The sequence below is a fragment of the Branchiostoma belcheri genome, unplaced genomic scaffold, assembly GCF_001625305.1.
Source record: "Branchiostoma belcheri isolate BF01 breed outbred unplaced genomic scaffold, Haploidv18h27 scaffold12, whole genome shotgun sequence".
Taxonomy (NCBI): Eukaryota; Metazoa; Chordata; class Leptocardii; order Amphioxiformes; family Branchiostomatidae; genus Branchiostoma; species Branchiostoma belcheri.
In genome coordinates this window covers 1,844,314-1,863,938 of record NW_017802602.1, presented here as the reverse complement: position 1 = coordinate 1,863,938, position 19,625 = coordinate 1,844,314, and positions in this window count along the sequence as shown.

The window sequence follows — 19,625 nt, the reverse complement described above, 5'->3', positions numbered from 1 at the left end:
TACAGTTGGCTTTGTGCCATGCCGTGGGGCGGCTAAGTCGACGCTTGCCGTGGCAAAGAATTGCAAGTTGTCAAGTTGTAATTCATTCCATGTGTGTGTTTAGCTGGGCTAGAAATACTTTTTTTCGGCACACCTGCATTGGTGCAGATAAGTGCCATACCACAGGGCAGTTGAGCTTTCGTTTGCCACAGCAAAGATTTGTGAAGTTGTCAAGTTGTGATTCATTCTGCGTTCAGGACTCAAAATCCTTTTCAGGTAACACTGAAAATTACCTGCTACCTCTAGTACACTAGTAGAGGGATAAATCTCTTTGAGTACTCTAGCGGACAAGAGAGTACTAAGACAGTACTCATCACAAAGGACAAGCCCAAAAGAGAGCTGGGAGAGTTCTGTCCCCACAAGAAGAGACTCCAAAGAGAACTGCTGTAGATTCCTTCTTGACACCTAAGGTTGGACCCCCCTCAGACATCATCAATTGTTTTGAACAATAGATAATTAAATGGGGATTAGTGTCTAACCCTAACAATAGAATGACAATGACATAAAAACAACATCACAGCAGCAATGTTTTCACAGGTAATTTTGAAAGAGACTTTTCAAACAATGGGAAATTTACATAACAAAACAGTTGTAAAAAAAAGACTTGTAACAGACTGCAAGAGATCTGAGATAGTATTTGGGAGGACAATGCCTAATCCAAAGAGAACTGCTGAGTACTCAATTGTCCGCTAGAGTACTCAGAGAGATTTATCCTTCTACTAGTGAGTGCAGTGCCTGTGCCATACCTGTTAAAGTATTGTGCAAAGCACTTTCATTGGCAGAACATCTCGTCTAAGAATTGCAGAGTTGTCAAGTCGTGATTCATATCTTGTGTGTGTTTAGCTGGGCTTGAAATTATTTTTTTCTGCACACCTGCATTGGTGCAGATAACATAAAAAATTACGTTACCACAAGTGCCTAGAAAACTGTTGAGTGTGATTTTATCAGTTGACAAATACAGATACAGACACGGAACATGCATCGTACAGAAGGCAAGTTTTACCTGCACCACTCAGAGATTAGGACGCATGGATCATACTAAAAACTATTTACAAGCCATGGCCATTATCTTGTTTGTACTTCTTTGGTGGTAATAGTCAATGCAAAGACATAGACAAGGACCTGTCAGGTAGACATCAGAAATACCTGCACAGCTCCAATTTCACATGCACCAAGGTGTGCATATACACCCAGCGTTTGGTGCCCTGAAGTTGCTTCAAATAAAATGATAATTTCTTTCCAGCTTATTAATAAAAATGGTCCTCCTCAGCAAGAAACGTATCTTGAAATGTTCCCAGGTAGACAACAGAAAGCTCCAATTTTACCTGCACATAAGGTGAATATTCCCTGATGGTAGTTCAAATAAAATGCAAATTTCAGTTCCGCTTATTAATAAAAATGGTCCTCCTCAGCAAGAAACGAATGTTGAAATGTTCCCTCCGTGGCAGATGTCAGATCCACGGGGGAGCCCTTAAATCATACAGTATTTCATCAGCTGAAGCTGTGGGGATTCCTCATATTATTCACAACCTCACCTGCACCGTGTAGACAAGTTTTACCTGTACCACTCAGAGATTAGGAAGTATGGATCATACTAAAAACCATTGTGTACATGGAACAGCACAGTTTAGATGCAGGTAAACAACACCTAGTACATGTATACCCGCACAGCTCCAATTTTACCTGCACTAACCTGCATAAACTCAGTACATGGCCAAGTGCAGATTTAAGTAGACAACAGAAAACCCTGTACAGCTCCAGTTTTACCTGCACTAACCTGCACATACCCAGTACATGGACCAGTGCAGGTTAGGTGCAGGTAAACAACACCTATACCTGCACAGCTACAATCATACCCGCACAAACCTGCATAAACTCAGTACATGGACAAGTGCAGGTTTAAGTAGACAACAGAAAAACCTGTACAGCTCCAGTTTAACCTGCACTGACCTGCACATACCCAGTACATGGACCAGTGCAGGTTTGGTGCAGGTAGACATCAGAAATACCTGCACAGCTCCAATTTTACCTGCACTAACCTGCATAAACCCAGTACATGGACAAGTGCAGATTTAAGTAGACAACAGAAAAACCTGTACAGCTCCAGTTTTACCTGCGCTAAGGTGCATATACCCAGTACATGGACCAGTGCAGGTTTGGTGCAGGTAGACATCAGAAATACCTGCACAGCTCCAATTTTACCTGCACTAACCTGCATATACCCAGTACATGGGCCAGTACAGGTTAGGTGCAGGTAGACATCAGAAATACCTGCACAGCTCCAATTTTACCTGCACTAACCTGCATAAACCCAGTACATGGACAAGTGCAGATTTAAGTAGACAACAGAAAAACCTGCACAGCTCCAGTTTTACCTGCGCTAAGGTGCACATGCACCCTGTATTTCGATCCCCAGATCTAGAGGTGCTTGAGATCCACGGGGGAGCCGTTAAATCATGCAGTATTTCATCAGCTGAAGCTGTGGGAATTCCCAAATATCATTCAGATCCTCACCTGGAGATTGCCGCAATCCTTTATTGATTGAATCCATCTGAATTATGCACACACAAAGGTACGAGGTCCTTTCAGGGAGTCATCTTTACATCAGTTGATGCATTTATTTCATTTAGGGTACTTTGATAGCATCTTGAGATTAGAAATAGTGTAACCTTCTTGATGCCAAGGTAGCTGTCAGGTGTACCAACCAAAATTGTCTTAATAGTGCACAGGCAAGAGGACAAGGTCCTTTGCTTTTTGGAGAGTCATCTTTACATCAGTTGATGCATTTATTTCATTTAGAGTACTTTTATATTGTCTAAAGATTAGAGATACTTAAATATTAATGTTTATGCGTGACTTTTCTTAGAGAATATGATGTATAGCGTTGAGTTAGAATTAATGTTGTTATCTTGCGCTGATTTTAACAGTTGTCCCTTACAATATGATTGTTTGCCCAATGCTACGTTACCTAAGTATCACTGAGTGGAGCTTTTTAACAATGTAATGTAAATCATACATCATTTCAGCTGATAATGGCTGCTACTGTATGTTCTGTACGATGTGTAATTTGTAAATAAACCATTCAATACTTTAACATTCATCATGCTATATATGGTATTTGCCAGGAGGTCCTTTTTTAGAGTACATCAGTTGATGCATTTATTTTGGTTAGAGTATATTTTGATAAGGTCTTATGATAAGAGATACTTCAACCCTTACATGTAGCATGCTAATTTCTTTGAATAATGCTCAGGACTTCCTTCAAAAGGACAAGGTCCTTTTTCAGGGAGTCATCTTTACATCAGTTGATGCATTTATTTTGTTTTGATAGGGTCTCAAGATTAGAGATACTTAAACATTCAACATGCTAAGATATTTGTCAGGTGAATTGATTAAATTTGTTTGAGTAATGTGCAGGCCTTCCTTCAAAAAGGATGAGGTCCTGAAGTCATCAGTTGATGCATTCATTTCTAGAGTACTTTTAATTTATATATAGGGTCTCAAGATTAGGGGTACATTGCATTCAGAATGCTAAGGTACCCATTTGGTGCCAAATGTGTATTGTTTATGGACTTTGGCAGCAGGGAGAAGGTTAACCAAATCATTTCAATAACTGCAGCTGAAACTGTGGGTTCTTTCCAAGGTGCTGAAATAGTGGTTGCTGTTACAGTACTTTATATCTTTACATCTATCCATGCACCTTTATGCAGATACCCTTATATGATGCTTGTTTTGCAAAGGCTGGTTGTGGCTTTAACACTTCATATGCAATATGTTAGTCAAAAGTGATTATTTTAACATTGAGTAATGGCATTGATGCCGATATGTGGGTTAATGTACCCAATATCCACCCAATCACTCGCTTGGTAATTGTAATGTACATTCTTTGCCTTCAAGCCTAGAAGTCATACTGTTCATCACTCAGTAGTAGTTTAGATATATGCAAACTTAGCAAAGAGCCTTTCTCCTTAGTAAAGATATCCCATACCACTGGTTTGTGATGTAAAAGACATCCTATATATGGTAGCTTTCCATACATACTGTGCTCATCCAAATGCTTCAGTGTGAATTGGGCTGGTTTATATATTATATTTTTAGAGCGCACAATAATAGATTAACAGGAAAAGGTCTTGAATGAAATGCTTGTAGAACAGTAACTGTATAATTGTCAAAAGTGTTTGAGGAGTTACTTTGTGCCTTGGTGGTAAACATTTGGCAATGATCCCAGGAAACATTATTGAAATAATAACATGGAAAATCTGAAGATTCCCACCTGGCATAGTCAGTTCAACTGAACATTCATAACACAACATGTGTGTTATGTGTGATTATTTGATAATATTAGTCACACTGTTGCCAATTTTCCTCTTTGATGCTGCCTATTCCCAAAGAACAAACTACCCATTTTGTTAATTCTGCAATTCACAGGTTGTAACACTAGGTAGTTGGTCTGCATGCATTCTGCCCATTTTGTTAAGCAATTCACAAATTGCCATGCTATCTACATGTACATGTAGGTGGTATGATTTTATTACATGGATGATATTTGAATGTACCTTTTTCATAAAGAATAAAGTGTTATAAACATTAACTGGGTGAAAGTTATGCCCTAGAGTCTTCTACCGTTTTGATTACATGGATGATATATATACCTTTTTCATAAAGAATAAAGTGTTATAAACATTATCAAGGTGAAAATCATGTCCTAGAGTCAGCCTGCACACATTCTACACATTTTGTTGAGCAATTCACAAGTTGCACTGCTAAGGGGTATGATTTGATTAGTACATATATATGATACTTGGAGGATATTTGTACCTTTTTGATAAAAAATAGATACTAACAGGGTGAAAATTATGCCCTGGAGTCCCCCTACACACATTCTACCCATTTCGTTCAGCAATTTGCCACCAGGAGTCCCACCCTTTATTGGAGCCTTCACAGCGCGACTGCCATGGGGAAAATTTGTTAAGCAATTCACAAGTTGCCATACGAGGTGGTATGATTAGGTGATATTTGTACTGGGAAAGATATTTATAGTGTTGTAAACACAATTATGCCCTTGAGTCAGCCTGCACACATTCTGCCCGTTTTGTTAAGCAATTTGCCACCAGGCGTCCCCCCTTTATTCAAGCCTTCTCAGCACGACTGCAAAGCATGCGGAGAAAGATGTTGAAGTTGCCATACTAGCTATAGGTAATATATCATATATGCATTGGATGATATTTGTACCTTTTTGGTAAAGACTAAACCAACAGTTACAGTGTTATAAACGCTAACAGGGAACGAAACTTATGAAAATTATGCGCTCCCCTTTATCCAAGCCTTCACAGCACGACTGCCAAGTAGCTGTAGACGGATGCGGATCGGTGAAACGTGTGGCCCCGTGGCAAAACGACGCCCGCGAGCCACGTGCACACCCACCCCTCCGGGGCACCTAACGACCATTTGATGATGTTCAATATGTAGAACTGTCACCTTGTGTACATTGCCGCCGATTGATCAGACCTGAGGTGTCGTTTTGTCGCAGCCTGACGGCACCCAGGAAGGAGGGATGGGTTTTTAATGACTCTTGTGGCATTTCGGGAAAAAAAATTATGGCAGCAGTAAGTCTCATTCAGTAGGGATTCTCAGAATGAAAAAGTGTCGCTAAAATCTGGTATCAGACTAAGTCTTATAATTATGGCTATTCCAATTCAGTTTTGTGAAAAATTGTGTCACTAAAATCCTACGCTATTTGTACACATTTGCAGCTCCAAATGAAAGTGAAATGCCTGCAAACGACCATTTCATGATGTTCAACATGTAGCTCTGTCACCTTGTGTACATTGCCGCCGATTGATCAGACATTTGCGGCGCATAAGACAACCCAAGGTGTCATTTTGTCTCAGCCAGGGAAGGAGGGATGGGTTTTTAATGACTCTTGTGGCATTTTGGGAAAAATCTGGCATCAGTTGTAATTATAGAAATAGCAATTCTGATTCAGTAGGTGAGCTTGGAATTTTCAGGGCCAAAAAGTGTTACTAAAAATCTGGTATCAGTTATGATATTCCAATATTGTTGGGAAATGTTGGAGTGAAAAATTTTGTCACTAAAATCCTAGGCTATCTGTACACATTTGCAGCTCCAAATCAAAGTAAACTGCCTGCAAACGACCATTTGATGATGTTCAATATGTATCACTGTCACCTTGTGTACATTGCCGCCGATTGATCAGCGAACGCCAACCCTAGGTGTCGTTTTGTCGGCACCAGGGAAGGAGGGATGGGTTTTTAATGTCTCGTGTGGCATTTTGGAAAAAATCTGGCATCAGTTGTAATTATGAAAGCAGTGATTCCAATTCAGCAGGTGGCTCTGGAGTGTAGAAGTGCAGCTAAAAATCTGTTATCAGTTATGATTATGGCTATTTGTTTGTTTGTTTGTTTCGCATAACCGGTAAACCGCCTTTAGGCGTAACACACCAGTTTTGTACATGTGCGTACATGTACAAGCTGCGTAAGACCGAACTGTAAGGTTTTGAACCGCTCACACCGGGAAGATCCCCTACTCTTTTCGACAAGTGCGGTGGGTTCTTTAACGTGCGTGGGGTGTTGCTCTCCCAAACACGGGACCTCCATTTAACGTCCTATCCGAGGGACGTCCCTAACCGAAGCTAGGTACTCATTTCCACCTGAGTGAAGTGAGGAAAGTCGTGAAAAGTGCCTTTCCCAAGGGCACAAGATCGGTGACATGGGCAGGGTTCGAACCGCGACCTCTGGGGTGCGAGCCGAACGCGCTACCGACTGCGCCACACGACCCCACGCCACACGACCCCACCACAAATTTCAATTCAGTTGTTGGAAAAGTTTGTGGTGAAAAATGTGTCACTAAGATCCTTGACTATTTCAGTCTACATTTTAGAGTGATTTGCCTGCTGATTTGTGCATATAAAAACTCCATGTTCATTTGTGGTTCCTGCTGTTCCAATTTGGTAGTTGGGCTTGGAACGTTTGGACTGAAAAATTGTGATTAAGTGTTCATGAAATTCTTGACTATCTGTACACATTTCTAGCTCTAATTTAAAGTATGTTTCCTGCTGATTTGTGAATTTAGAAAATCCACAATCAGTTGTACAATGTAGTTGCTAGCCTTAGATATTTTAGAGTGAAAAGTTCTTCAATGCTGGAATGAACAAGGTTGAAGGAGTCAGCTGAAAATTTGGGTAAGTCCCAATTCATTCCAGTGTTCGAGAGAAAGCTGACAGTCTTTACTTCATAATGACTTGTACCAACACAGATGAACTTTAATCTAAGTGACTGTCTCTGTATTTTATCCATTTTGAATTGTCTATGAGTACTTGCAGCAAATGGTTTTCACAAGTGGGCACTTCAGCCGACTTAAACTGTCACCTTCAAGCCAGTAACAACTACCTCTCCCACATTTCCTTCAGAGCAATCTGGACTAACCGTCGGACAAGCTTGCCAACCAATCAGAGACGCTGACCCTAAACCAAAGACAACCATTCTGTAGCCCTTTAATCTGCACTTGGGTCACTTAATATACATCATTGAAATTTGTAACTCTGAACTGAAATAATTTATTGCCTGCTTTCAAGAAAAATAATTGTGCATGTTGATCCAACTTGATTCTGTCATTTAGAAATTTAGAAAAAAAATTAAAAAGTACCGGTAGCATCCACTACTTTTCCTCAGTATTTTATCTATTTTGAATTGCCTATGAGTACTTGCAGTGAATGGTTTTCACAAGTGGGCACTTTGGGCAACTTAAACTGTCACCTTCAAGCCAGTAACAACTACTTCCCTCAGAGCAATCTGGACTAACCGTCGGACAAGCTTGCCAACCAATCAGAGACGCTGACCCTAAGCCAAAGACAACCATTCTGTAGCCCATTAATCTGCAGTTGCAGCCATCAAGGCAACAAAAAGCTGCTCAGTCCAACCACTTTCCAATTGGAACACAAGGTGTGTGTTATGGTGCGTGTTATAATCGCCCCACAGTTAATGTCTACTCCTTTTGTTGGTAACGGCGGATTTTATGTGCGAGCGAGCTTTAAACGGCCCGTTCTGATGAAAACTGCCGGACTTGCTTCATTTTTACGGCGGTTTGATTTGTTAAATGCGATGTTGGTGGAACGTTTGGAGTAATTTTTCCCGAGACCTTTATCCGCTTTTCGCGGGGTCTGAATTAGTGATGTCTTTTATCAAGTTGACTCGGAATCAGTGATGTAAAGCTTAGAACTTCTGGTGGAAGTGTTGAAGGTCACTGAACAGAGTATCAGAGGAGCTGAAAAGCCTAACGGTTTTTGATGATCCTAGTTGGGAATGGACCTTTGAAAGCTTGTCCATTTGATGTAATCTGCTTAAATTTTAAAGCACCCAATGTAAGTCTTAGAGTATCTACCAATGACCACTGCTACTTAATGGTGGAATTTGCCCTGAAGAGAATCAAAAGATGACTAGCCTGTTTCACTTCATAATTTGATACCATGATACTAAAACTTCAGTACCATTTATTGTTACTACAGTTGTGCCATTATTGTTTTGAGCTGCAAGGGTAGATCATTTGAGCAAAGCCATCCTTGAATTAAGGTCTGTGCATCTTCTGGTTAGAGTTCTAACACTTTAGTCCATCATAAAAATGGTTATGTCCTGTAATATTTATAATGATGTCCATTCTGCAACTGACACGTATGGCCTTGTACTTGGTAAACACATTCATCTTCGACTGGGTCAAAAGTTGAAACCCTAAGAATGTTTTCAAATGGTTGTTTGGGTGTGAAAGTTTTGAACACATTCAGTGATTGTTAAAACTTCTGGAGAAATATTGGCTGGGTCAAGAGTGGTTGTTTCCAAATTTAATTATTGAATGTATATCAAGATGAGTAAAATACCTATTGCAAGAAAAACTCATTAACTTATTACCATCATTCTCATTCATTAAACTTTTTTATTCAGATTGCTCTATGGCTTACAGCTACATGTACGTCACTAAGCCTTTTTCTTCCATTCCATATTCTCATGCATCAAGTCAAATTCTCATGCAATTGCTTTCTGGAAGAACTCATCTTTCATTTCTATTCAAATCTACTGAGTGTGAGTGAGTCATGTACAAGATAAGAAACAGGACAGTCAGCAGATTTTCATCTCTCCCTTCCGTGACCACCCCTTCCACAATTTCCTCGAGAAATGGATTCGTTTGATTGTTTAACTCAGCATTCATTTCTATCCTCATCATATTCTCATTTACAGCATGAGAAACAGGACAGTCACCAACATTTCATCTTTCCCCTGTGTGAACACGCCCTCCACAGCTTACAACTACTGTGTATGTATGTCACTGAGCTTTTTATTAATCTTTTCCATTCCATATTCTCAAAGTCAAACTCTTATACAATTCCCGTAAATAATTTCATCAGGTTGGAAGATACTTAGGGTATAGAATTTTCTTCTTACACAACCGTTGAGTTTCTCACCTGCTTACGTTTCGATGTCTATCAGACACCTTCCTCAGAGCTTCTGACTGGAGTTCTGCAACTTGCCGCTATTTAACGCTATTTATTTATCTTATGCAATTGTTTTCCAGAAGACCTCATCTTTCATTTCTGTTCTCATCATTTTCTCATGTACAGAATAAGAAACAGGGCAGTCAGCAAAATTTCATCAAGAACACACCTTCCCCAATTTCCATGAGGAATGGATTTGTTTGATCTTCGCGTGGGGAGAAAAATCCCTATTAGTTCTGACCTAGTTCACAAGGTGCCTTCAAGGCCACATATAAGCCTGCTTTTATGGACTCATACCTTTCTTGTTTGTTTGTTAAGGGCAGCAAATGCAATTTCGGGCCGGTAAAAGAAAAATATTCGGGTTGAAGAAATTTGTCTGATACTGACATTTACTGCCATTTGTTAGAACATTTAACAGATATTCAGCATCAGTAATTTGTAAGGTATGATGTGTTGAAGACATTCTTACAGAAAATGTATACCAGCTAAAAAAAAAAAGTATACAGATACAGAACAGAATGCTATGATTTCTATCTTTGGTATGACTTGGTAGGGACTAAAACTCACAGCATCCCCACAACAAGATGCCTTCAAGGCCACATACATTTTGTATAAGCCCACTTTATGTGACTCATTCCTTTCTATTTGTTAAATTTAAAAAAAAAGGCAGCAAATGCAATTTTGGGGTGGCAAGACAAGAAATATTTAGGATGAGGAAATCTGTCTGATATTGACATTTACTGCAGATATTTCGTAGCACATTTTTTGGCATCATTTCATACTTGAAACTTTTGAAATACCCAAAAACAAGCTACATGTTTATATACGATGCATTTATTTTGTGGGTACCGCCAATAAATCAGTAGAACCAGCCTACAATACAAAACAAGCAACCGTTTTCTGTCACAGATATCAGTATGCTATGGGACGCGGTTAATGCAGCAATAAAAATCTTGGAATGCATTTTTAATTGTTGGTATGACTCGGCCAGGACTCAAACTCACAACTTACCAATTGCAAAGCAAACCCTTGATTATTGCACCAGAGTAAAAGGCTTACCCTATAAATCTTGAGATGATCACAAACCTAGAAAAGTCATATCACATTTTTACAAGCCAAGTTGAAAAGTAGGTCACTCCAAAACTCGTTAATGGTTCATAACGACGATGATGCACACGGGACGATCATGATGAGATTGTCTATCAGGAAAACATCTTCCACGGTTTCCGACAGAAAATGGTGCCATTACAAAAGTTGATAGACCTAGTGGAGTGTGTCTTCCAGTGTATATACCATTTACTCCTATGGGAAATTGTGGCATTTTGTGTTAAGGCCTAGGAAAAAAATGTTGTTTCCTGTTTCAGTCCTGAAAAAATTAGGGTCGGTAGGTAGGGATTTTTTCAGACTTAAGTGATATCTATATAGGGGTCCAACTTATACAATATAGTTTAACAAAGTAAAACCAGCATAAGGACACTTTTATTTTCAATGTCAATGTTAGAAAACCAATTAAAGGTACAACGTTTTATAACTCAGGCGTCAGATCATGAAGCTAGAAAAGGTTGATCATTTTGAAAAATTATTTCCCTTGCAGGGGTTCACCCCCAAAAAAGTTTAGGGTTGGCAGGTTTTTCTAGGGTCAGTCGGGAAACAGGAAACACAACATTTTTTTCCAAGGCCTTACCAATAAGCAGCTGGCATTTTGTGGGTGGGTACAGGAAGAAGCAGTGGTTGATATTCTTCAGTTGTAGCGTCAAATTCTCAAGTGGAATATGAACTACAGTTAGTTGGGTTTGTGAAGGATGGTTTTCATTTTAACTCAAGGCCAAACAAACCTTCGTTGATGTTTCTTGAATGTTTAATGGGTGTCAAATGGTGATTCATCATTGAGTAGCACCCTGATCCTCCATTGGCTTGGAGCAGTCTCACTGGTACTGCATCCTGGGCTTGGTGCCACGACTACTGAGTAACACTGTGTAGGCATTGAGAGGAGAGAGAAAACAAAGTTGGGATTATAGGTTTAACTGTGGCCACCTTTATCTATCATATGGTCAAGATCTGACAAAATCTCTAACTAGGAACTTAAGATAACATTTACAAAGCTTACATAACATTTACAAAGCTTACAAGGGTCTAAATCCCTCCAGCTATGAAATTGCAACATGTTGTAACCCAACACTAGTTACCATGGTAACAGACAGTCTGGTTCAGGTCATTGACCTTTTTGGTTTGGAGAAGAAACGTAGCAAAAACAACATGTTTTCCTTTGGTAAACATAACTATCATTCTTGTAACTTGTTCTAACTTATATCATTCTTGTAACTTGTTCTAACTTATTTATTAACAGAGCAAGTCAGAATAAGAACTTAATGAGTAGTGGCAATGAACTGTCAATGAACTTGAACCCTAACAAGATTAGAGACTCTGGAAGCCTCACCAAAGTTAGATAACACCACGCTTCATGGGCCTGCTGGTATTCTCACTAAGCCATCCCATCAAACAATGGGTAACCAACGTCAGTAAATGACAACCTGATCTTGAAGTGTCTATAAGGGAGAAAATAAGATTCTTCAAAGTAAGTTTAGATTCAGTCTTATAGCAGGAAAGATTTACATACAAGAGTCAAGGCTGTACCAGGTAATATAATGAGTTACTTCCAGCTGTTTTCTCTGTACTATATAAGTCCTAGGCATTCAAGAATCAGCCATCATATAACTTATAAGTCTTGGGAATTGAAGTTATTCTTCTTTCAAATTTTAAGTACATCTTCAAGGCAATGAGTTTGTAAGGCCTTTTGTAATAGCTTTACTGCTCAGCAATTGTACAGGGTACAAAGTATGGCATCTACTGGACCAGGTACATAACTACAATTTATAGAAGGTGTCGGTGTCACAGATTCTTGAATTATTATGTTTCTTTTATATCAAAAATTATATTGTAGATCACAGGGACCAAAAAGGATACTGACATAATTGCTATGCAGTAGTAAACACAGCAGTACCAACGTCATAAAAGGCCACTTAATTCCTTGAGTTATGGCCTGGGATCAAAGTGTTACATTTAGGTGGGAAAATCTACTTTTCTGAAAGTACTTTATGATATGATAATGCAAGCATCTCAGCAGGGAAGGTTGTAACAGGTAATAAAATGAGTTACAGGCTTCTGTGTATTCTGACTCAAGGACACACCAATTTAACCAAAAACAGTAACTCAGGTTCTAAATCAACTCCAAAATGCTCACATTTGGCACCAAGGGTTAAAGAAAGTCCAGGTCTGCATAGTTTTTGAAGTTATTCATTATACCAATTCAGTCCTTTGATCAAAAGTTCAAAATACTTTGAAATTAGTTTTAGTTATAAACCAGCCTGGTATTAACTTCATGGCTCCTGTTGTAACATACGGGGCTAATACATTACACCTAATCCTGTTTTTTTGCCAAGAAAAAATTGGAGGATACCAACAAATTAAATAGTGTAGCCTAGAGAAAATTAAAGATCATCCCATGTTTTTATTTAGGCAAATGGAAATGAAGTGTAATGGCAATTACAAGTACGTGCAGTCACCCCAAATGCTCCTCTCAAGGTTGACTTCAACCCACCTTATCTATTCTTAGTAGTAATATTCACTTTGCTTTAAATTAAGAAAGTGCCTTAGGACCCTTAAGTAATGAAATATTGTCTTTAGGCAGTGATACTGAGAGTAATTCATCTTCAGTAGCTACACATGTCAACTTATCTGATTTCTCCGACTTTAATTCACTTAATTAATTGGCTATCAGCGTGTGCCCTAAATGTCATGAGTGAGGCTTGTCTTGCAAGCCTGTTTCTCAAGCCTCATTTGCCTCGTTCAAAAAACCAATAATGTTAGTACAGGGCTGGAAATACCATCTGAATATACTATACAGTACAAGGATCAATTTTCAACAACCACTTTTGCCTTCATCTGATTCGGCATAATAAATGACCAATCACTACCAAAAGTAAACCCCCTGAGAGTTACAATTACAGACAAGTGACCTTATTCACTGACTCTGAGACTTTACAGATACTTGACGTCAGTAATTGATCAAACGTATCAGGAAGTTTATGTCGTCCATCGTTTCTGTTTAGTGATGGCTGGAGTGTCCTGATATTTACAATGTATGTCCTCTTTTACACCTCTCAGAAAATAGTCCTGTTCAGCGTCCAATATTGTGACAATGTCTAGTGAAACAATATGGTCTGGAGTTAGAATAAAGTTGACCATGATTTTATATTATATTGCCTGCACCACTCCAGCTATGGAAAAAGTATTTCTAGCCTTGTGGATAGAAAGGATCACAACTTGACACAGTTACTCATGGGACATCCTCTCTAAAAAAGCAAACCAACATGATGACAAGCGAAATTGGAGAGAAAGTCGATCGAGCCAACCTCATAAACGGAATATTCATTTACCGGTTATCTGGTTGTTCAGGAACAAATGAGACCAGAGTAAACAGATCTCCTCAACTAATCAGGCGACTGTGCGGTGGGGCATGCGGCAGACATCGTGTCGCTAGGGATAATTAAAGACAGACCTAGGGGGTCTTGGGAATTGACGCTTGACAGTTAAGTTCCTGAGGTTCTTCTCCAGGCATCATCCTAGACAATTGGTTATGGTGAAAGTTGGAAAGTTTGTCATAAGACAGATTCAAGACCATAAAAAATTATTATCTTTGCCAGGGACAAGTAGCTGATTGTTTGAAATGATAGCTGCTTTGGGAATTGATCACTTGGCAGTTGAATTTCCGAGGTCTTCTTTAGGCATAATGCTAGACAACTGGGTATGGTGAAAGTTTGAAAGTTTGTCAGAAGGCAGATTGGGGCCATAAAAAATTATTATCAGTATCAGGGACAAGTAGCTGATTGATAAATAGGTGTCAATCATTTAGCAGTGATTTGGTGTTTATAGTGATGAAACAAATGACAAATATATCATTTTCAAGTCAGAGTTTGAGTTTATCCATGCCTAATATACATGACATTGTACATGACAGTAGCTATTCTTTCTGTGATCCATTCTAACACACAACAGGACACACAGGAAAATATACAAAATTAACATTGACAACAATAGCAAAATTATGTAACACACAACTTAACATATTAAGCCCATATATATATATTAACTTACAGATTCTGTTTTAAACTGACTGCAATGCCGTTGCAGTCAGCTAACACCAACAGCTGTCAAAAAGTTTTGAGGCTCATTAAAGGAATTATAGCATTAGGGTTATGTCTCACATTGATTGTCATTTGTTAACTGTCCTTTGCAAAATTAAAATCATTCTGTTAAGACTTTCCTTTGTGTTGAATACGTTTCATTTAGTTTAGATGAATTGTTTTAATTTACAGCAGAGGTAACAAGGATTGATTTTCAAGTAGGGAGATTGGATTTGCCAGCATGTTGTAGACAAAGAAATATGGCCGAGGCTCTGCATTGTTCTTTATGGATTTGCTGCTGTTAGTATATTCTTTATGAGGTGAACTGAAATGAACCCTTTTTAGGTAAAGGAAAATGTATTGTTTTACAACAGTTTTTCCTTTGTCTTCCACAGCCTTCCTCTGTGTGCTTTCGTTTTTACTTGTTATATAATAATTATACTTAGAGTTGGACTTTTATATAATTACATTTATAATTATACAAGAATTTCTTGATCTTGAGTCCAAATTTTAACTGTAAACGAACTGTACTATCCTGTTGTTTCACTGTTAAGTCATTGTCTTTTGAAACTCAACTGAAAGAGAGAGAGATTGCAGAGGGAAAACACATTGTTTTTGCTCAGCTTTATAATGTTTTCTTTCTCCATTATGCTCCTGAAAGCAGTTGTGGGAAGCTCATCAGAAAGTAATAAACCTTCATTTGAAAGCTGAATAGCGAGGGAGCTAATTTGGAAGATAGAGGCTAGCAAGGAAATGAACTTCCAGATATTTCTCAAATCAAACATTCTTAAAGCCTAAAATGGAAGATGTAAGACATCTGACAGAAGCAAATCATTAAATGTAAATCACTAAATAGATGAAATGAAGTTTGTCATACATGTATTTTTTTTATTTTATTCAAATTTCTTTTTTCGAGCATTTTATTTACACCCAAATCAAATCAAAGCAGATCATTTTTCCTCTCCATAAAATAGCCTTGTTCTTAAAAAAATCATTTTGGATGTAAATGAAATGTTATCACTTAAGACAGCAAAGTGTTTGTATCCTCCTAACTATTGCAATTTTATTGTTCTTTTTTCGAGCATTTTATTTGCACTACCCGAAATCAAAGCAGATCATTTTCCCTGTCCATAAAAATCCTTGTTGTTGAAAAAAAATCATGTTGGATGTAAATGAAATGTTATTGCTTAAGCCAGCAATGTGTTTGTATCATCCAAACAATTGCAATTTTTTTCAAGCATTTTGTTTACACTACCCTAAATCAAGCAGATCATTTTTCCTTTCCATAAAAAACCCTAAGACCCTTGTTCTTGGAAGGAAATCATGTTGGATGTAAATGAAATGTTATCGCTTAAGCCACCAATGTGTTTGTATCATCCTAACAAAGCCATTTCACCTCCCTGTCTCCTCATCCTTATGCCTTGTCACACTCCAGATGCTTAAGATGCTGACATTTAAAGGGCACGCATGACAGCGCATCAAGACGGCTTTCCTTAGAAGTATTCCTTCCTCCCTCCGCAATTACTGGGAGAGACTTCCTCGCAAATAGATTTCTCATTTCGGGCGGATTATAATTTCGTCATGTGTAACTGCGGATCACTCCCGAGGATCGAGCGCTTATTAACGACACCACTTGGGAAATGGATCGCACAGACGGCCGTCATTTGAAACCTCTTTGCGCCATTGTGCATATTGCTGAGCGATTAATTTGGATTTGATCAAGGAGAGGAGGGTCTGTAGGGACAAGAGAAAGGTCGTCATCTGTGTGACGGGAACATCAACTGAAATATAAACTCTCATATATAATCATGAGTAGCTTCAGCAGGATGGTGAGTTGGTGGAGAATTTCTTTCTCTATTTGCAGAGATAATGTTTTGATGAAGGTTGACAGTACTATTTTTTTTTAACTATAACAAGAGCTCTCTCGTAGTAACAAGCAACTAAAATATAAAGTATCATATATAACCGTGAGTAGCTTCATCCGGATGGTGAGTTGGTAGAGAATTTCTTTCTCTATTTGCAAAGATAATGTTTTGATGAAGGTTGACAGTCATATTGTTTCTAACTATAACAAGTCTCTCTCTGAGTAACAAGCAATAAATCAAAGCTTAAAGCTTCTTTCTGAAGTTTTAAAAATATTTCTTTGTGTAAGAGCATATGATATCATTCTGTGATTCTAGTGTTTTTAGTATTAATTTTTACCTGAATTTACCGATACTAGACTAAGTGTATGTCGCAAGATAAGGTAGAAATTGCATTCCCCTAGAACAATATTCAATTCTCTCATCTTATATCATAGATACTGTTCATAACCCATCAGGGGGACATAGAAATGGCAGAGGTTTGTTACAAACATGTTGGGGAGTGTCGTTACAACAAGGTGTGGGGTTCTTTTATTGCACCCCCCATGGAACAATACCAAACAGTCTAATCTGTTTTGATGGGCAGCTTGAAGTATCCAATGCCTCTGATTGCATTAGCAGTAGGTAAGGGCAGGGGTTCAGCAGGAGGAGAGTTTAATCCTCTAACCTCTGCAATGTAATTCTGCAGATAACTGCAGTGATGCGATGTAAGGCCACACCAAGTCAATTTGTTAGTTCCTGGATTTTTTTTTTAGAAAAAATATGAAGCGACAGGGCGATAAAAATAAAAACAGATCTAGGCATCGTATTATAGCCCCAAATGCTATCATGATAGGAGCCATGAAGTCAACACAAAAGGCTGGGTTCATAATCGAACAATGAATTTTGAACTTTTAATCAAACCACTGCATTGATAGATGGAAAACTTGTAACAACTAGGAAGACAGGGAATTTCCTCAACTTTTAGGGGCAACATATGAGCATTTTTCAATTGATTCAGAGCTTGAATCAGAAAAAAATGAAGAGACAAATCAGAGAAACAACAAATAAAATTGGTGTGGCCTAATCCGCTAACCTCTGCTATGTAATTCTGCAGATAACTGTGGTGATGTGATGTTATCATGTCTGGAATCGACTCCCTGTACCGGCAAACGTTACTGGGTCACGTCCATTAAGGGAACCTCCCGAAGATTGCCATCAAAATTTAACCTTCTTACTGTTTACTTACTAATTGGGTGGCTGAAAGCCTCATGTGGAATCATTGCTCAATAAAAATCTGAGATAAGAGATTTATTTGGAGTGGAAAGCCGTGTCGTAATGGGAGAAATACCCAGGGAGAGGTCTCAAACATTTGTATTCTTGTGATGTACATGATTTGAATGCAAGTAAGTCAAAATTGGGATCTGGATTGGCTGTGTTTTTGTTGTAAGAATTTGGAGGAAGCTCATTTACCATTCATTCTGTGGATAGACCATTTAATAACCATTATGTGTTCAGACTTGTACATTTTGAGATCACCTTTTATTCTAAGCAATGAGTTTCAAATCTGTCTGACACCTTGCATACTGTATACACCTCAAGTAGCAAGAAGTGCCAAGATTCACTTATTTGTTAAAGGGACTTTGGGCAACTTCTGCTGCAATGTTTTTGGAAATCTGCCACTTTTCTTAGGGGTCAGACTCATTTTATTTGCCATAGAATATAGAAGAATCTGGAATGTCAAGCTCTGTTTGACAACAAGGATGAATGCTGTAGAATTCACAACTGCCATGGCATTGCTACATAGGGCTGTCCTTGGTGCTGAACTTATTGGTGCTCTTAATTCCAAACTTCAGAACATAAATGATCTAATTACAGAATACTTTACAAACTATAGATATCACCTGTAATGCTGTCCATGGTGCTGAACTTACTGGGGTTATTATAGCTAAACTTGAAGACACAAATGATCTAATTACAGAATACTTTACAGGCTAGAGATAAGAACAGTGATGCTTGTTAACAGTGCTTATGATTCATGATTAAGGCAACCATGCTTACGCTTGATCCTAAGTCTCTGTGAAGACTTGTATAAGCCTTAATGCTGAAAATCAGTTGGAAAGGCCCTCACAGTTTTGTTATCCCAGTGCCAAACTCTCACATTCCTTGGAGAATTCACAGCCAAGACATCGCTGCATACAGCTGTCCTTGGTGCTGAACTTATGGGTTTATTAATGCTAAACTTGAGAACAGAAATGATCTAGTTACAGAATGCAGAACTTGAAGACACACACAATCTAATTACAGAAATGCTTTATGGCCTATAGATAAGACCTGTGATGCTTAGCAATAGTGCTTATGAGTTATGATCAATGCAACCATGCTTATACTTAATCCTAAGTTTTAAGAAAGAAGTTTATGATCCTTAACACAGTGTGAAGACTAGCCAACTGCTTACAGGCTATGAATAACACCTGTAATGCTTCACAATAATGGTTATGCTCTTTTCCATCCTCATCTTGAGGCTTAGTGTCCTTCTGTACAGATAAAGAAATATGGTAGAATTGCATGAAAATTCCACTTTCAAGTACTGTTGTTGTAACCCCCTTTTTCCATTCTCATCTTGAGGGTTGGGGACTGTTGTGCAGATAAAAATGGTGAAATTGCATGAAAATTCCACACTTTCATGTACTTGAGAAGACATAGACAGAGAAAGAACTGGCTCACTTTCAAGACTAACCAATCCGACGCACATGAAAGTTTATAAAGTTGAGAAAAAATATGGTAGAATTGCATGAAAGCTCCACTTTAAGATGGTAGAATTGCATGAAAACTCCACTTTCTTGTACTTGAGAAGACTTAGACAGAGAAAGAACTGGCTCACATTCAAGACTCACCAATCCGACACACCTGAAAGTTTGTAAAATTGATGTATTGTCTGGCAGCACACCGCGGATGATGGGATTTTGAGTCCCAGTAGTCGCGGAACGTTCTTAGCTCTCTTACAAACGGCAGATCCTTTCACACAATCACTCTCTAATTCTAAAGGGAGGGTATTAG